Source organism: Staurois parvus, unplaced genomic scaffold (assembly GCF_062004578.1).
Source record: "Staurois parvus isolate SC_StPar_1 unplaced genomic scaffold, SC_StPar_1.0 ptg000160l, whole genome shotgun sequence".
NCBI lineage: Eukaryota > Metazoa > Chordata > Amphibia > Anura > Ranidae > Staurois > Staurois parvus.
The window spans coordinates 1232495-1248511 of record NW_028317956.1 but is presented as its reverse complement, the minus strand read 5'-3'; the positions used below and the strand labels follow the sequence as shown (position 1 = coordinate 1248511).

General features: G+C 42.8%; 1 protein-coding gene across 1 annotated transcript in view; it reads right to left on the bottom strand.

Moving 5' to 3' along the window:
* The window catches only part of INTS11 (integrator complex subunit 11), a 54577-nt gene that overhangs the window by 37771 nt on the left and 789 nt on the right, over positions 1-16017 (bottom strand). The window lies entirely within an intron of this gene.

The following is a 16017-nucleotide window of genomic DNA, read 5'->3' as shown; positions in this document are numbered from 1 at the left end:
TGAGAATCCAGGAAGTGATTGGGACAGCTTGCTCCTCCCCCTCGCTTTCTGGACCAACGTGGATGTCAGATGGAGTTGCGGCTCTTGATCAACAACCACAGTACAGTGGGGAAAAAAAAAAAAAAAAAAGGGGACGGTCCAACACTAAGAAATCCTCAGATTCCAGCAAATTATATTAAATTATCAAATCACACAGCAATCATTATAAGATCACCTTGACAATTAGCAGTCAAGAGCCATCAGATTATATTGAGTTCATGTGCCCTGCTGACAAATGTTTCTTTTAACATAGCAGTGTACAGTGCCATCAACAGGACAGACTGGTAAGTGAACACTGACACACGCATCCCTTTCCCACACTATACCAATATGTACTACCCCACTTACTGCTATGGTGCAGACATGTATTGCACACACTTGTCACCACTGCACTACCCCAACATGCACTTCTTCACTGACCAATGACACCAGCATACCATGTACCACAAGCTGCTGCACTTTTTATGTTACATTTCTCCCACTGCTGTGCCTTATATTATACATTTATACCACTAGGAAATTAGCAAATTTTGGTCTTTTAGGACTCCTTTTTTAATAATGTTTTTGTCATTTTCCAAAAACTTGTGGAAAAAAAAAATCTGCCATGGACTTAATATACCTCTCAGCAGATAGCTTAGGGTGTCTACTTTCCAAAAAAGGGGTCATTTGGGGGTGTTTGTACTGCCCTGGTATTTTTAGCACCTCAAGAAATGTGATGGCCAGTCAGAAAAGTAAAAGCTGTGTAAATTGCAGTATCTATACCATAGTTTGTCGATGCTATAACTTTCACACAAGGCAATCAATATACACTTATTGGGATTTTTTTTTTTACCAAAAACGTATCAGAATACATTTTGGCCTAAATTTATAACTAACTTTGAGTTTACTATAAAAAATTTTTATAGCCGAAAGTATAAAATATAGTTTTTCTTCAAAATTTTTGGTCTTTGTTTATAGAGCAAAAAATAAAAAGCGCACAGGTGATCAAATACCACCAAAAGGAAGCAGTATTTGTGTGAAAAAAAGACATACATTTAGTTTGGATACAGCATTGCATGACCGCACAATTATCAGTTGAAATAGTGCAGTGCCGAAGAGGCCTGGTCATTAAGGGAGGTAAATCCTCTGGATGGCAAGTGGTTAATTTAGAAAGTTTGGGGACTCCTATTCCTAAACTAATTCAGTTGAATACATTGTACCCAGTTTAGCACCAGGGGGTGTACAGCAGACTTACAGAATATACAGTAAATTAAGCATCCCCTTTAAAGCCATACAATTGTCACCATATGAATACGTAAAGCTACAACTAAAGCATTTCAGGCTGTCGAAGGCAAATAATTTCCAAGGATTATTAAGAAACATCAGCACAATTATAGAGTTTCCTGAAGCCGGGTCATCCCTCTGTGGATTAGTGATTATGATTTGTCATTGCTGCAGTATTTACTCTAGATTATTCTACAGTACACCAGCACAACAAGCTCCTTAGGCCTTTCTGCTATGTAATAGTCACACCCAATAATAAAAATTATAATTATACAGTTATATTGTAATGTGGCATACATTTAAAGTAAAACAATTTTTCCTTTTCGTTTTAGCAAGAGTGGAGAAGGATTGAAACACCTGTCAGTTTTTATTGTTGTCTGTGTCCCTATTAGGGAGTTTTACTCTATTTGTCCTGTTTACCATTAACACCGAAAGTGAAAGAAAATTCAAGATTCTGGGTTGTCCCCAAGACAATAATAGAGGGTAAGGGCCAGTTCAAACTACATGTGTTTCAGTTGCTTTTTTCTGCATCCAAAACACAGAGAAAGTAGGTTATATGGTTGTCAATGTCATGATTCACATCAGTGCGTGCAGTTCCAATGCATTCCGGCTTCAGGAAGAGAAGAAAAAAAAAAAAAAAAAAAAAAAAAGCAGGATGCATTTTTCCTGCACAGAACAGTACTGGAATGCGGTAAAACGTATATAAAAAAAAAAAAAAAAAACGTACCTGCAAAAAAATTTGCATTTATTATTTTTTGTCCAAAAGGTGAATTTATCCTTTAACCACCTCCCGCCCGCCATATAGTAATATGACGGATGTAAGGTGGTTCTCTCGTTCTGGGAGGACGTCATATGACGTCCTCCCATTCTCACCGCGCATGCACGGCTCAGAGAGTGCGCAGCGCGGCGATCAACGGTGCGCTGTGTCCCTCGGACACAGCGGATCACTGATCACGGATAGAGCTGAAGATGTTGGCTCGGTCATGTGATCAGCTGTGTCCAATCACAGCTGATCACATGTAAACAGGGAAATGCCGGTTATCGGCATTTCTCTCCTCTTGAGCTGTCATGCTGACAGAGAAGAGCCGGTAATCAGCTTTCCGCAGAGGGGACATGTGCCCTGATGATCAGTGTAGCCCCAGCAGTGCCACCTGTCAGTGTTCATCAGTGCCTCGTGCCAGTGCCCATCAATGCCACATATCAGTACCTACCAGTACACAATGCCACATATCAGTGCTCATCTGAGCTGCCTCTCAGTGTCACCCATCAGTGCCATGTATCAGTGATGCCGGTCAATGCCCATCAGTGATGCCGGTCAATGCCCATCAGTGATGCTGGTCAATGCCCATCAGTGATGCCGGTCAATGCCTCCTCATCAGTACCCATCAGTGCCACCTATCAGTGTCCATTAATGCTCATCACTGCAGCCTCATTAGCGCACATCAGTGAAGAAGGAGAAAAATCACTCATTTACAAAAATTTTATAACAAAAACTAATGCAGGCCATAGATGGATCGAAAATCGGCCGATTTTTCGGCCGAAAATAAAATCGGCCGATTTTCGGATCGTTAGTGGGCGATTTGGTCGGCCGTTTTTCGGTATTTTGGCCGTTTTTTTTTTTCGGTAAAGTTGGAAAAAAAATTGGCCGATTTTGCCGATCGGCCGATTTTCGCGGCAATTAGTGGGCAAATCGGCCGATTTTTTACCAATAAAAAATCTGCGCCTGAGCAGTGACCTGCAAGAGGAAGACAAAAAGAAGAAAAAGAAGAAGAGTAAGACGATGAAGAAGAGGATGAAGAAGAAGAAGAGGAAGAAGAAGAGGATGAAGAAGAAGAAGAGGAAGAAAAAGAGGATGAGGATGAAGAAGAAGAAGATGAGGATGAAGAAGAAGAAGAGGATGAGGATGAAGAAGAAGAAGAGGATGAGGATGAAGAAGAGGATGAGGATGAGGAAGAAGAGGATGAGGATGAAGAAGAGGATGAGGATGAAGAAGAAGAGGATGAGGAAGAAGAGGATGAGGATGAAGAAGAAGAGGATGAAGAAGAAGAGGAAGAAAAAGAGGATGAGGATGAAGAAGAAGAAGATGAGGATGAGGAAGAAGAAGAGGATGAGGATGAGGATGAAGAAGAGGATGAGGATGAGGATGAAGAAGAGGATGAGGATGAGGAAGAAGAGGATGAGGATGAGGAAGAAGAGGATGAGGATGAGGAAGAAGAGGATGAGGATGAAGAAGAAGAGGATGAGGATGAAGAAGAAGAGGATGAGGATGAAGAAGAAGAGGATGAGGATGAAGAAGAAGAGGATGAAGAAGAAGAAGAGGATGAGGATGAAGAAGAAGAAGAGGATGAGGATGAAGAAGAAGAAGAGGATGAGGATGAAGAAGAAGAAGAGGATGAGGATGAAGAAGAAGAAGAGGATGAGGATGAAGAAGAAGAAGAGGATGAGGATGAGGATGAAGAAGAGGATGAGGATGAGGAAGAAGAGGATGAGGATGAAGAAGAAGAGGATGAGGATGAAGAAGAAGAGGATGAGGAAGAAGAAGAAGAGGATGAGGAAGAAGAAGAGGATGAGGAAGAAGAAGAGGATGAGGAAGAAGAAGAGGATGAGGAAGAAGAAGAGGATGAAGAAGAAGAGGATGAAGAAGAAGAGGATGAAGAAGAAGAGGAAGAGGATGAGGATGAAGAAGAGGATGAAGAAGAGGATGAGGATGAAGAAGAGGATGAAGAAGAGGATGAGGATGAAGAAGAAGATGAAGAAGAGGATGAGGATGAAGAAGAAGAGGATGAGGATGAAGAAGAAGAAGAAGAAGAGGATGAGGATGAAGAAGAGGATGAGGATGAAGAAGAGGATGAGGATGAAGAAGAGGATGAGGATGAAGAAGAAGAGGATGAGGATGAAGAAGAAGAGGATGAGGATGAAGAAGAAGAAGATGAGGATGAAGAAGAGGATGAGGATGAAGAAGAAGAGGATGATGAAGAAGAAGAAGAGGATGAAGAAGAGGATGATGAAGAAGAAGAGGATGAGGATGAAGAAGAGGATGAGGATGATGAAGAAGAAGATGAGGATGAAGAAGAAGAGGATGAGGATGAAGAAGAAGAAGAGGATGAAGAAGAAGAAGAAGAGGATGAGGATGAAGAAGAGGATGAGGATGAAGAAGAAGAAGAAGAAGAAGAAGAGGAGGATGAGGAAGAAGAAGAAGAAGAAGAGGAGGAGGATGAGGATGCAGAAGAAGAAGAAGAGGAGGATGAGGATGCAGAAGAAGAAGAAGGATGATGAAGAAGAAGAGGATGAGGATGATGATGAAGAAGAAGAAGAGGATGAGGATGATGATGAAGAAGAAGAAGAAGAGGATGAGGATGATGATGAAGAAGAAGAGGATGAGGATGAAGAAGAGGATGAGGATGAAGAAGAGGATGAGGATGAAGAAGAAGAAGAAGAAGAAGAGGAGGATGAGGATGAAGAAGAAGAAGAAGAGGAGGATGAGGATGCAGAAGAAGAAGAAGAGGAGGATGAGGATGCAGAAGAGGATGAGGATGCAGAAGAAGAAGAGGATGCAGAAGAAGAAGAGGATGAGGATGAGGAAGAGGAAGAAGAAGAAGAAGAGGATGAGGAAGAGGAGGAAGAAGAGGAAGAAGAGGAAGAAGAGGAAGAAGAGGAAGAAGAGGAAGAAGAGGAAGAAGAGGAAGAAGAAGGATGAAAATAAGAAGAATTCCAGTCCAGCAAAAAGTGTCTCTGCAGAGAGCTCCGCTATTTCTGACAGTTCTCTGACAGTTCCTTGACATTTACAGCGGTTGAAACATTGTATCTATTTGTTTCCGAATAAAAACATCTGTATCCTAAATGGAAACAAATAGATACATTGTTGCAACTTCTATAAATGTCAAGGAACTGTCAGAGAACTGTCAAAGAAATAGCAGAGCTCTCTGCAGGGACACTTTTTGCCGGCTCTAGACGGGTAGAAAATCGGCCGATTTTTTTACCATTGATGGTAACGTCGGCCACTTGAACAACCGATTTTTCGTTTTTTAAAAGAAAAATCTGCAGTTTTTCTCCCCATCTATGGCCTGCATAAGAAAAAACTTTTTTTTTTCAAAATCTTCAGTGGTTTTTGGTTTGTTTATGAAAAAAAATAAAAAAACCCAGAGGTGATTAAATACCACCAAAAAAGCTCCGTCACAAAAAAAATTATAAAAATTTCATATGGGTACAGTGTTGCATGACCGTGCAATTGTCACCCAAAGTGTGACAGTGCTGAAAGCTGGAAATTGGCCTGGGCAGGAAGGGGGTATAAGTACCCTGTAGGCTTGTGGTTAAGAAGCATAAATAAGCTGGAGAAAAGGCATAACAACCATGGAATAGGAGACCCCACTTAAAGGGGCAAGTGCATGAGACCTACTGTTAGGTCAGAATATAAAGTGAGAGCATATACACTATAACACCAAAAGTATTGGGCCAGTCCTCCAAATCATTGCATTCAGGTGTTCCAATCACCTCCATGGTCACAGGTGTATAAAATCCAGCACCTAGGCATGCAGACTGCTTCTACAAACATTTGTAAAAGAATGGGTCACTCTCAGGAGCTCAGTGAATTCCAGCATGGTACCGTGATAGGTTGCCACCTGTGCAATAAGTCCATCTGTGAAATTTCTTTGCTACTAAATATTCCACAGTCAACTGTTAGTGGTATTATAACAAAGTGGAAGCAACAAAAGTGGTAGGCCACGTAAAGTGACAAAGCGGGGTCAGCACATGCTGCAGTGCACATTGCGCATAAGTCGCCAACTGTCTGCAGAGTCAATAGCTTTAACACCTGCAAACTTCATGTGGCCTTCAGATTAGCACAACAATAGTGCATAGAGAGCTTCATGGAATGGGTTTCCATGGCCGAGCAGCTGCATCCAAGCCTTACATCACCAAGTGCAAAGAATAGAGCAAGATGCAGTGGTGTAAAGCACACCGACATGTGGCCCTTAGCTTGCCTTTATCTGGCTCTCAGGGCACTTTTCCTCCCACTGACACAAGACACGATTCCTTTCCTCCCACCAACAATGGGGTATAATTACCGCTACTGACATCAACAATGAGGCACTATTTCTCCCTCTTACACCAATGATGGGGCACTATTCATCCCACTGACTCCATTGATGGGGCACCATTTTCCCCCACTCACACCAACAATAGGACAGTATTCCCCCTGACACCAATGATGGGGCATTATTCCTGCTACCAACACCAACGATGGGGCACTATCCCCCCTCCCCCCAATGATACCAACAGTAGGGCACTATTCCTCAAACTGACACAAATGATGGGGTACTATTCGTCCCACAAACAATTGGACACGATTCCTCCCATTTACACCAATGAAGGGACGCTATTCCGCTCCCTAATACCAAAGATGCATTGTTTACTCCCACTGATGCCGGGACAATTTCTACTCCCAATGTCCACAGTCCAGCCCCCTGAAAGTCTGATGGACAGTAAACTGGCTCTACAGGTGAAACTCGAAAAATTTGAATATCGTGCAAAAGTTCATTTATTTCAGTATTGCAACTTAAAAGGTGAAACTAATATATGAGATAGACTCATTACATGCAAAGCAAGATAGTTCAAGCCGTGATTTGTCATAATTGTGATGATTGTGGCTTACAGGTCATGAAAACCCCAAATCCACAATCTCAGAAAATGAGAATATTACATGCAATCAATAAAACAAAAATTGTACATAGAACAATATCGGACCTCTGAAAAGTATAAGCATGCATATGTACTCAGTACTTGGTTTGGGCCCCTTTTGCAGCAATTACTGCCTCAATGTGGCATGGCATGGAAGCTATCAGCCTGTGGCACTGCTGAGGTGTTATGGAAGACCAGGATGCTTCCATAGCGGCCTACAGCTCTTTTGCATTGTTCGGTCTCATGTCGCTCATCTTTTTCTTGGCAATGCCCCATAGATTCTCTATGGGGTTCAGGTCAGGCGAGTTTGCTGGCCAATCAAGCACAGTAATCCCACGGTCATTGAACCAGGTTTTGGTGCTTTTGGCAGTGTGGGCAGGTGCCAAGACCTGCGGGAAAATGAAGTCAGCATCCCCATAAAGCTCATCTGTGGAAGGACGCATGAAGTGCTCCAAAATCTCCTGGTAGATGGCTGCATTGATCCTGGACTTAATGAAGTACAGTGGACCAACACCAGCAGATGACATGGCTCCCCAAATCAACACAGACTGTGGAAACTTCACACTGGACTTCAAGCATCTTGCAGTGTGTGCCTCTCCATTCTTCCTCCATACTCTGGGTCCTTGGTTTCCAAAGGAGATGCAAAAGTTGCTCTCATCAGAAAAAGAGGACTTTGGACCACTGAGCAACAGACCAGGTCTGTTTTTCCTTTAGCCCAGATAAGACGCTTCTGACGTTGCTTGTTGTTCAGAAGCGGCTTGACAAGAGGAATACGACATTTGAAGCCCATGTCCAGGATCCGTCTGTGTGTGGTGGCTCTTGATGCACTGACTCCAGCCTCAGTCCACTCCTTGTGAAAGTCCCCAACACTTTTGAATGGCCTTTTCCTGACAATCCTCTCCAGGCTGTGGTCATCCCTGCTGCTTGTGCACCTTTTTCTTCCACACTTTTTCCTTCCACATAACTTTCTAATAACGTGCTTTGATACAGCACTTTGGGAACATCCAACTTCTTTTGCAATTACCTTTTGAGGCTTTCCCTCCTTACGGAGGGTGTCAATGATGGTTTTCTGCACAACTGTCAGGTCAGCAGTCTTTCTCATGATTGTGATTCCTACTCAACCAGACTGAGAGACCATTTAAAGGCTCAGGAACCCTTTGCAGGTGTTATGGCTTAATTAGCTGATTAGAGTGGGACACTTTGAGCCTAGAATATTGCACCTTTTCACAATATTCTAATTTTCTTAGATTGTGGATTTGGGGTTTTCATGAGCTGTAAGCCATAATCATCACAATTATGACAAATCACAGCTTGAACTATCTTGCTTTGCATGTAATGAGTCTATCTCATATATTAGTTTCACCTTTTAAATTGCATTATTGAAATAAATGAACTTTTGCACGATATTCTAATTTTTCGAGTTTCACCTGTATGTTTAGAAAGTTTGGAGATCCCTGCTCTAGAGCACTGGAGACATGTTCTCTGGAGTGACGAATCAAACTTCTCTGGCAATCCAATGGATATGTCTGGGTTTGACGGTTGCCAGGACAATGGTACTTATCTGACTGCATTGTGCCAAGTGTAAAGTTTGGTGAATGGGGATTATGGTGTGGGGTTGTTTTTCTGGGGTTGGGCTTGGCCCCTTCGTACCAGTGAAGGGAACTCTTAAGGCGTCAGCATACCAAGACATTTTGGAAAATTTCATGCTCCCAACTTTGTGGGAACAGTTTGGGGATGACCCTTCCTGTTCCAATATGACTGCACACCAGTGCACAAACCAAGGTCCATAAAGACATGGATGAGCGAGTTTGGGGTGGAGGAACTTGACTGGCCTTCACAGAGTCCTGACCTCAACCCGATAGAACGCATTTGGAATGAATTAGAGCGAAGACTGTGAGCCAGGCCTTCTTGTCCGACATCAGTGTCTGACCTCACAAATGTGTTTCTGGAAGAATGGTCAAACATTTCCATAGATACACTCCTATACCTTTTGGACAGCCTTCCGAGAAGATTTGAAGCTCTTGTAGCTGCAAAGGGTGGGCCAACTCAATATTGAAGCCTACGGACTAAGACTGGGATGCCATTAAAGTTCATGTGCGTGTAAAGGCAAGCGTCCCATTAATTTTGGCAATATACTGTAAATGTTGTGGAAGGAATATATACAGGTGGTGAAAGAATATATTGGAGAATTTAAAAAAAAATTACAGTGGAAGGTTGGAAAACAGTTTTGCACAGGTGAAAATAAATACAGCATCATGATTTATAGATGTCTGCAAGGATATATAGACACTTGGACTTTTTTTTATTAATATATATACAGATTTGAAATATAAGACTGAACACATGGTATAAAGTTACAGGTTACTACTGTGCGACACTTACTAGATAGATTTATACAAGGTGAGGTGTAGCTAGTAGATCAGTAGTATTCACATTTCATTTTGATGTGTAATAAGCACAAGGTTTGTCAAACCTGTCAGTCCTGCAGTTCTGGAAGGACAGTATATGTAGGGTTGTGCACTTAGTATGTCAAATGTTGGGAGTGCATGGTATCAGGGGTGTGGAAATTTTGAAAAAAACTTCTTGTCCAGGGACTAAATCGGTGCCCCAATCTACTTGTCCCTTATGATAATCTACTTGTCCAGATAAGAAATTTTTTTTTTTTAACCAAAACTGTATTTAAATCGGAGGTGATATTAGGAATGTCTGGGGCTTTTAAAAACAAAAAGGGGCTTTAACCACAAGCCTACAGGGCACTTATACCCCCTTCCTGCCCAGGCCAATTTCCAGCGCTGTCACACTTTGAACGACAATTGCGCAGTCATGCAACATTGTACCCATATGAAATTCTTATAATTGTTTTGTGACAGATAGAGCTTTATTTTCGTGGTATTTAATCACCTCTGGGTTTTTTATTTTTTCCTAAACCAAAAACCACTGAAAATTTTGAAAAAAAAAATGTTTTAGTTTTTATTATAAAATTTTGTAAATAAGTGATTTTTCTCCTTTACTGATGTGCGCTAATGAGGCTGCAGTGATGGACACTGATAGGTGGCACTGATGGGCACTGATGAGGAGGCACTGATGGACATTGACAGGCATCACTGACTGGCACTGATTGGCATTGATAGATGGCACTGACTGGCACTGTTGGATGACACTGAAAGGCAGGTCAGATGGGCACTGATATGTGGCATTGATGTGCACTGGTAGGCACTGATATGTTGCACTGATGGGCACTGACAGGTGGCACTGCTGGGGCTACACTGATCATCAGGGCACACTGATCATCAGTACCCTGATGATCAGTGTACATGTCCCCTCCGCGGAATGCCGATTACTGGCTCTCCTCTCCTCTCGATGGGTGACACTGAAAGGAAGCTCAGATGAGCACTGATATGTGGCATTGTGTACTGGTAGGTACTGATATGTGGCATTGTGTACTGGTAGGTACTGATATGTGGCATTGATGGGCACTGGCACGAGGCACTGATGAACACTGACAGTTGGCACTGCTGGGGCTACACTGATCATCAGGGCACATTGATCATCAGTGCCCTGATAATCAGTGCACATGTCCCCTCTGCGGAAAGCTGATTACCGTCTCTCCTCTGTCAGCGTGACAGCTCGAGAAGAGAGAAATGCCGATAACCGGCATATCCCGGTTTACATGTGATCAGCTGTGATTGGACACAGCTGATCACATGACCAAGCCGACATCTTCGTCTCTTTCTGTGGATCAGTGATTCGCTGTGTCCGAGGGACACAGCGCACCGTCGATCGCCGCGCTGCACGCTCCCTGAGCCGCGCATGCGCGGCGAGAATGGGAGGACGTCATATGACGTCCTCCCAGTACGAGAGAACCACCTTACATCCGTCATTTTACTATATGGCGGGCGGGAGGTGGTTAAATGTTTAATATTTTTCACATTGCGCTGTTTATCTCCTCCTCCCTTCTTCCCGGCGGCTAGAAGGTCGTATTGGTACACAATGAAAACTTGTGGCTTTGTGTAACTAAAAGGCAGGCTTGTTCCACCTGCTGGCTTGTATACTAGTTTTGGGCAACTTTTAGACACTTTGTCAAGGCACCCTTGAAGAAACCTCAAGGCACCCTGGTTGAGAAAGACTGCCCTAGAGAATAAATACTGGTAGTTTCAATTTTTTCTGTTGCATGATATTACCACAAGATTTCAGTAAAAAATATTTTAGGGTACAAAAAAAGCAATAAATTACCCTATTTTTTGTAAAATATAAAAGATGAGGTTGCCCGGAGTAAATAGATATCCAACTTGTCAAACCTTAAATTTGTGCGCGCTCGAGATATGGCGAGGAACTTCAGTACCCTATATTTTCTATAGGTTGACACATTTAAAGCTCCTTATAGATCATCAGTTTAGCGTTATGGCGGAGGTCTGGTGCCAGAATTATTGCTCTCATTCTAGCATGCGCGGCGATATGTGACAAGTGTATCACAATTGACATTTTCAATCATAGGCGCCCCAGCGTGTGCTTTTATGTGCGTATATGTGAGGGTGGGGGGGGCGCCTCAATTTTGGAGGGGCATGTGCTTGGGTGTAAATTTCATTATTTACAATTGGAAAAAAAAAAAAAAAGTTTTTTTTTTTTAATTTGTTTTTTTTTCATCACACAGGAGAAAAAGTCCCCTATGTGATGATTTTTTGGTGACAAGGTCTCTTTATTGAAGCATCCCTGGATGTCTCCCCTGTGCTCCACTGAATATAATGCGGTCGCACCACGGGGTCCGGATGTTACTGTGTGGAAGCAATCGGGCAGCAGCGCTGCCGCCAAATGCTTCCACCTGACAGGTGAGCCTGCTGCTTGCCTGCAGCAGGGCTAAAAGGTAGAAAAAAAAGAACTCGACTTGCCCAGATCTACATGTCCCGGACATCAGGCGATAGGAATCAAACATCCCTGGATGTTCGTATTTTTTACTGACTACGGATTGTTTTGGCATACCCAAATACTTGTTTAATGTAGAAATATTTGCATATGGCAATAAAGCATTTTAAAAACCCTTCTCTCTGCCTGTCAGTGTTTATGTACACTGGGTCACGCATGCAGAGCTCACCCAACATTTACAACATTGCTCTATACCACAACCAAGCAGAGAGTTGGAACCTGAAAAGAAGACCAGGACAAGATGGCAGCACCCATGCTTGCCAGGCAAGTCTGATATACAGTAATGTGCGAAGATGTTTACTAACACATTGCGACAAAAAGCTCCTGGGGCCCAATTAAAAAAAAAAAAATTTGGGTGGAGGTTTAATTCTGCTTTAAGCGCAGGGGTTGCATAAGAGGCTGTATTATTTACCCAACTCCATCAGGCTCTGGCACTCTCCTCTCTTCCTGAACCTCCAGTGTGTGGGGGGCCCCTCTGTATCATCATATACAGTGCAGGGCTATTAACCCTGTATTGTACATGGTGAGGCAAGAGTGTACCTGCAGCCAGAAGCAGCTTACTGAGAGGGCTGTGGCAGACCACTTGTATGGATCCAGGGAGTTTGCTGGAGCAGAGAGTCAGGTAAGTATCACAGCCCCTTAGACCACAGGTTTCCAAACTTTCAAAACAACAGGCCAGTTTACTTCCCTTCAAACTTTAGGGGGGGGCAGACCGTGGACAGTGGGAGTAGAAAATGCCCTGGCATTGGTGGGAATAATTAATGCCATAGGTTTGGGGGGAAAAAAAAAATGACAATTGCTGTCAGTGGGATGAATGGTACCCCATCATTGGTGTCAGGGGAAGGAATAGTGCCCCATCATTGGTGTCAGTGGGAGAATTAATTTCCCCTCTCTGGTGTCAGTGTACATTACCTCAGTGGGGAGGATGTGTGTGGATGGGAAAATTTAGTCTTTTTTTTTGTTCAAACTGCTGGTTGAACAAAGGAAAAAAAATGTAATGACTAATCTATGGGCTGCTCAAAAATCCAAATTTTATTCATCTGCCGTCTGGGTGCTGAATTTTCAGTGGTGGGTTTCTCTCAGTAGAGTGGAGCTCAGCAGTCAGCCAGTGGCAGTATTTACAGTCTCCTTTACTGGTACAGATTTTTTGGTCAGATTTCCTCAACTGACAAAGTCAAGTTTAAGAACCAAAATGTGCAATTAGTCACTTGCCTCCCTTGCTGACCAGGCCATTTTTACTCTCTGCGTTGACAATTGTGCGGTCATGCAACGTTGCACCCAACGTTGCACCCAAAGAGCTTTCTTTTGGTGGTATTTGATCGCCTGTGCAATGTTTATTTTTTGCACTATAAAAAAAACAAGTTTGAGAAAAAAAAAAGCAAAAAAAAAAAATAATATTTTTGACTTTTGCTATTAAATTTGTCCAGCAAAAAAAAATAAAATAAAAAAAAAAATCTAATTTTGTCAAATTTAGGGCAAAATGAATTCTGCTAAATGCTACGTGTATATTAATTTGTTTATGTGAAAGTTATAGTGTTTACAAGTGGTGGTATAGATACTGTTGTTTTTTTTACTAGCAATGGCGGCGATCAGTGATTTATAGCGGGATTACGGCGGGCATTCTGACACTGGGGGGGAATTGACTTGGTGTCACTGACAACATTACAGTGATCAGTGAAAAAAAAAAAAAACAGCACTGACACTGTACTAATGGCACTGGGCAGAAAGGGGTTAACATGAGGGGCGATCAAACTGCGTGCTGTTTCACTGTAAGCTCTGTGTGTACGCGCTTCACTGTAATCGTAATCACACTGCTTTGGATGGCTGGGCTGTGTGCATTCATAGACAAGCACACCACAGCTGGGCCATGCCCCCTGCTCCCTCTTCACCGGATTTTACTGACAGCTGCAGGAGCCTGCCTGAGTCTCCTGTGAGACCGAAAAGTGAAGGGAGAAGACCTGCAGCAAGGCATAGCGCTGGATCTGTGACAAGTGTCTAGGATGGGAGGATAGGGGGAAACAGTTTGTGGGGAGTTATTTAACTTTATTCAGGGAATGCATTAAGGTTAAAACACAAACGTTTTTATTTTTCTTTGAAAATTACCACATGGCAACACACTACCATACTCTGCAGTATGCTACAATACAGGTACACTGCCTTAGTGTGTTGGGGTGCCATTCAAAGAGAAAGTTACATGTGTTCCCAGAAAGTGTAAATCTGAACACCCCCTCCCCAGCAGTACATACCTTTCCCTATCCAGTACCAGCAGTAAAGAAAATTCTCTCTACCTCTAGGTATGGAAGAGCATGTGACAGCTTGGTGATTGGCCCAGCGCTGTCACATGGGGGTGGGAAGTTTTCTAGGTGCTATTTAACCACCATGCAATCTCTAACCTGAGCAACACAGAGCTTACTTTTCTTTACTCACAGCAGTTGAAGATAGCAACACAGAAGCAAAAGGAAAGACAACTGTGCACCTGTGGAAGTCAAGTCAACTTACTTCATATAGGAAGCCTCAAGTGTGGCCCCTGACATTGCCAAAGGGCCACGCATAATATTAAGTGTAAGTAATGCCACAGAAAGCTGTCAAAGACTGCACACACGCTCCAAGTCATGGTCAGTGTCTGAGACATGGTCAGAGACCATAATTAAAGTGCACATTAGGAGTTTTTGGAGAACCCAAACAAACTGAAGATAATGTAAAGACAATAAATCAGACGATTACGGAATGCAGTGTGAACACTATTTTCTTTAACCACTTCAAGTCCGGACACTTTTACCGCTTTCCTGCCCAGGCCAATTTTCAGCTTTCAGCGCGGTCACACTTTGAATGACAATTGCGCGGTCATGCAACACTGTACCCATATGAATTTTTTAGCATTTTTTTGAGACAGATAAAACTTTATTTTGGTGGTATTTATTTACCGCTGTATTTTTATTTCTTTGCTATATAAATGAAAAAGTCCAAACATTTTGAAAAAACGTTTCTTAGAAAATTTTGCAAATAAATAATCTTTTCATAAATCTTGGCCAAAATGTATTCATCTTTTTAGTAAAAAAAAAAAAAAAAAAAAAAAACCCCCAAAATTAATTTATAACCAAAAATTATAAATTTTTCAAAAATCTTTTTTACATTTTTATATTATTTATCTTTTTTTTTACACACCGTCACCCTAGCAGTACAGTGGCACCATAGTGACACTGTACTACTTGGGGGGGGGGTGATGATTTTTTTTTTTCTCTTTTTGCACTGATTGCTTTTACACCCATAAAGGCTGTAAAAGCAATAATTTCTCCTTCTCTCAGCCATTAAGAAATACTGTGAGAGCTGTGATTGGTCACAGCTTGTCACATGGTAAAAGGCTGTTATGAATAGCCTTGTACCATGTGACCTCTGTGATTATTCACAGATTTCACAAGTAGTAAGCAATGATGTCAGGAAGTGACACAGCGTCTGTAGGACGCAGCGATCACCGGCGGCGCCAGGTGCGTGCCACTGGGGGCATACAGGGGGGGGCGTGTTCTGGAATGACGCCATCCCAGAATTACACAACTGCACTGTAGCCGTCCTTTGAATATAGCGTGGTTGGGAACCGGTTAATGCTCAGAAGAGCAGCGAGCGGTGTAACACCCATAAATGGTTGGCTATCGATCAATGGAAGACTGTAATATGGTCCGATGACTCGAGCTTCACACTGCTCCCAACCACCAGATGGGTTTATGTGCGGCAAACACCGTCCCAAGCTTACGACCAGGACTGACTGGTGCCAACCAACAGTGAAGCATGGTGGTGGTGCAGTCATGGTTTGGCCAGACATATCTTGGTATTCTGTAGGCCCCATCATCTCTGTGAAAGGTGGAGTCACTGCCAGCAACTATGGTCAAATAGTACACAGTCCCCGTGGTGCAGACATTGTTTCCTGAAGACAGCGCCATTTACCAGGACGATATTCCTCCAATTCACACAGCTGGTGTTGTCAAATCATGGTATGACGAGCACGCAGAGTCTTGCACCTTCCCCGGGCGCTGCAGTCGCTGGGCCTCAATATCATGGAGCCACTTTTTTAGGCAGCAAAGTTCAGGCTCGGTTTCTGCCTCCGCCATCTCTGAGGGCTGGAAT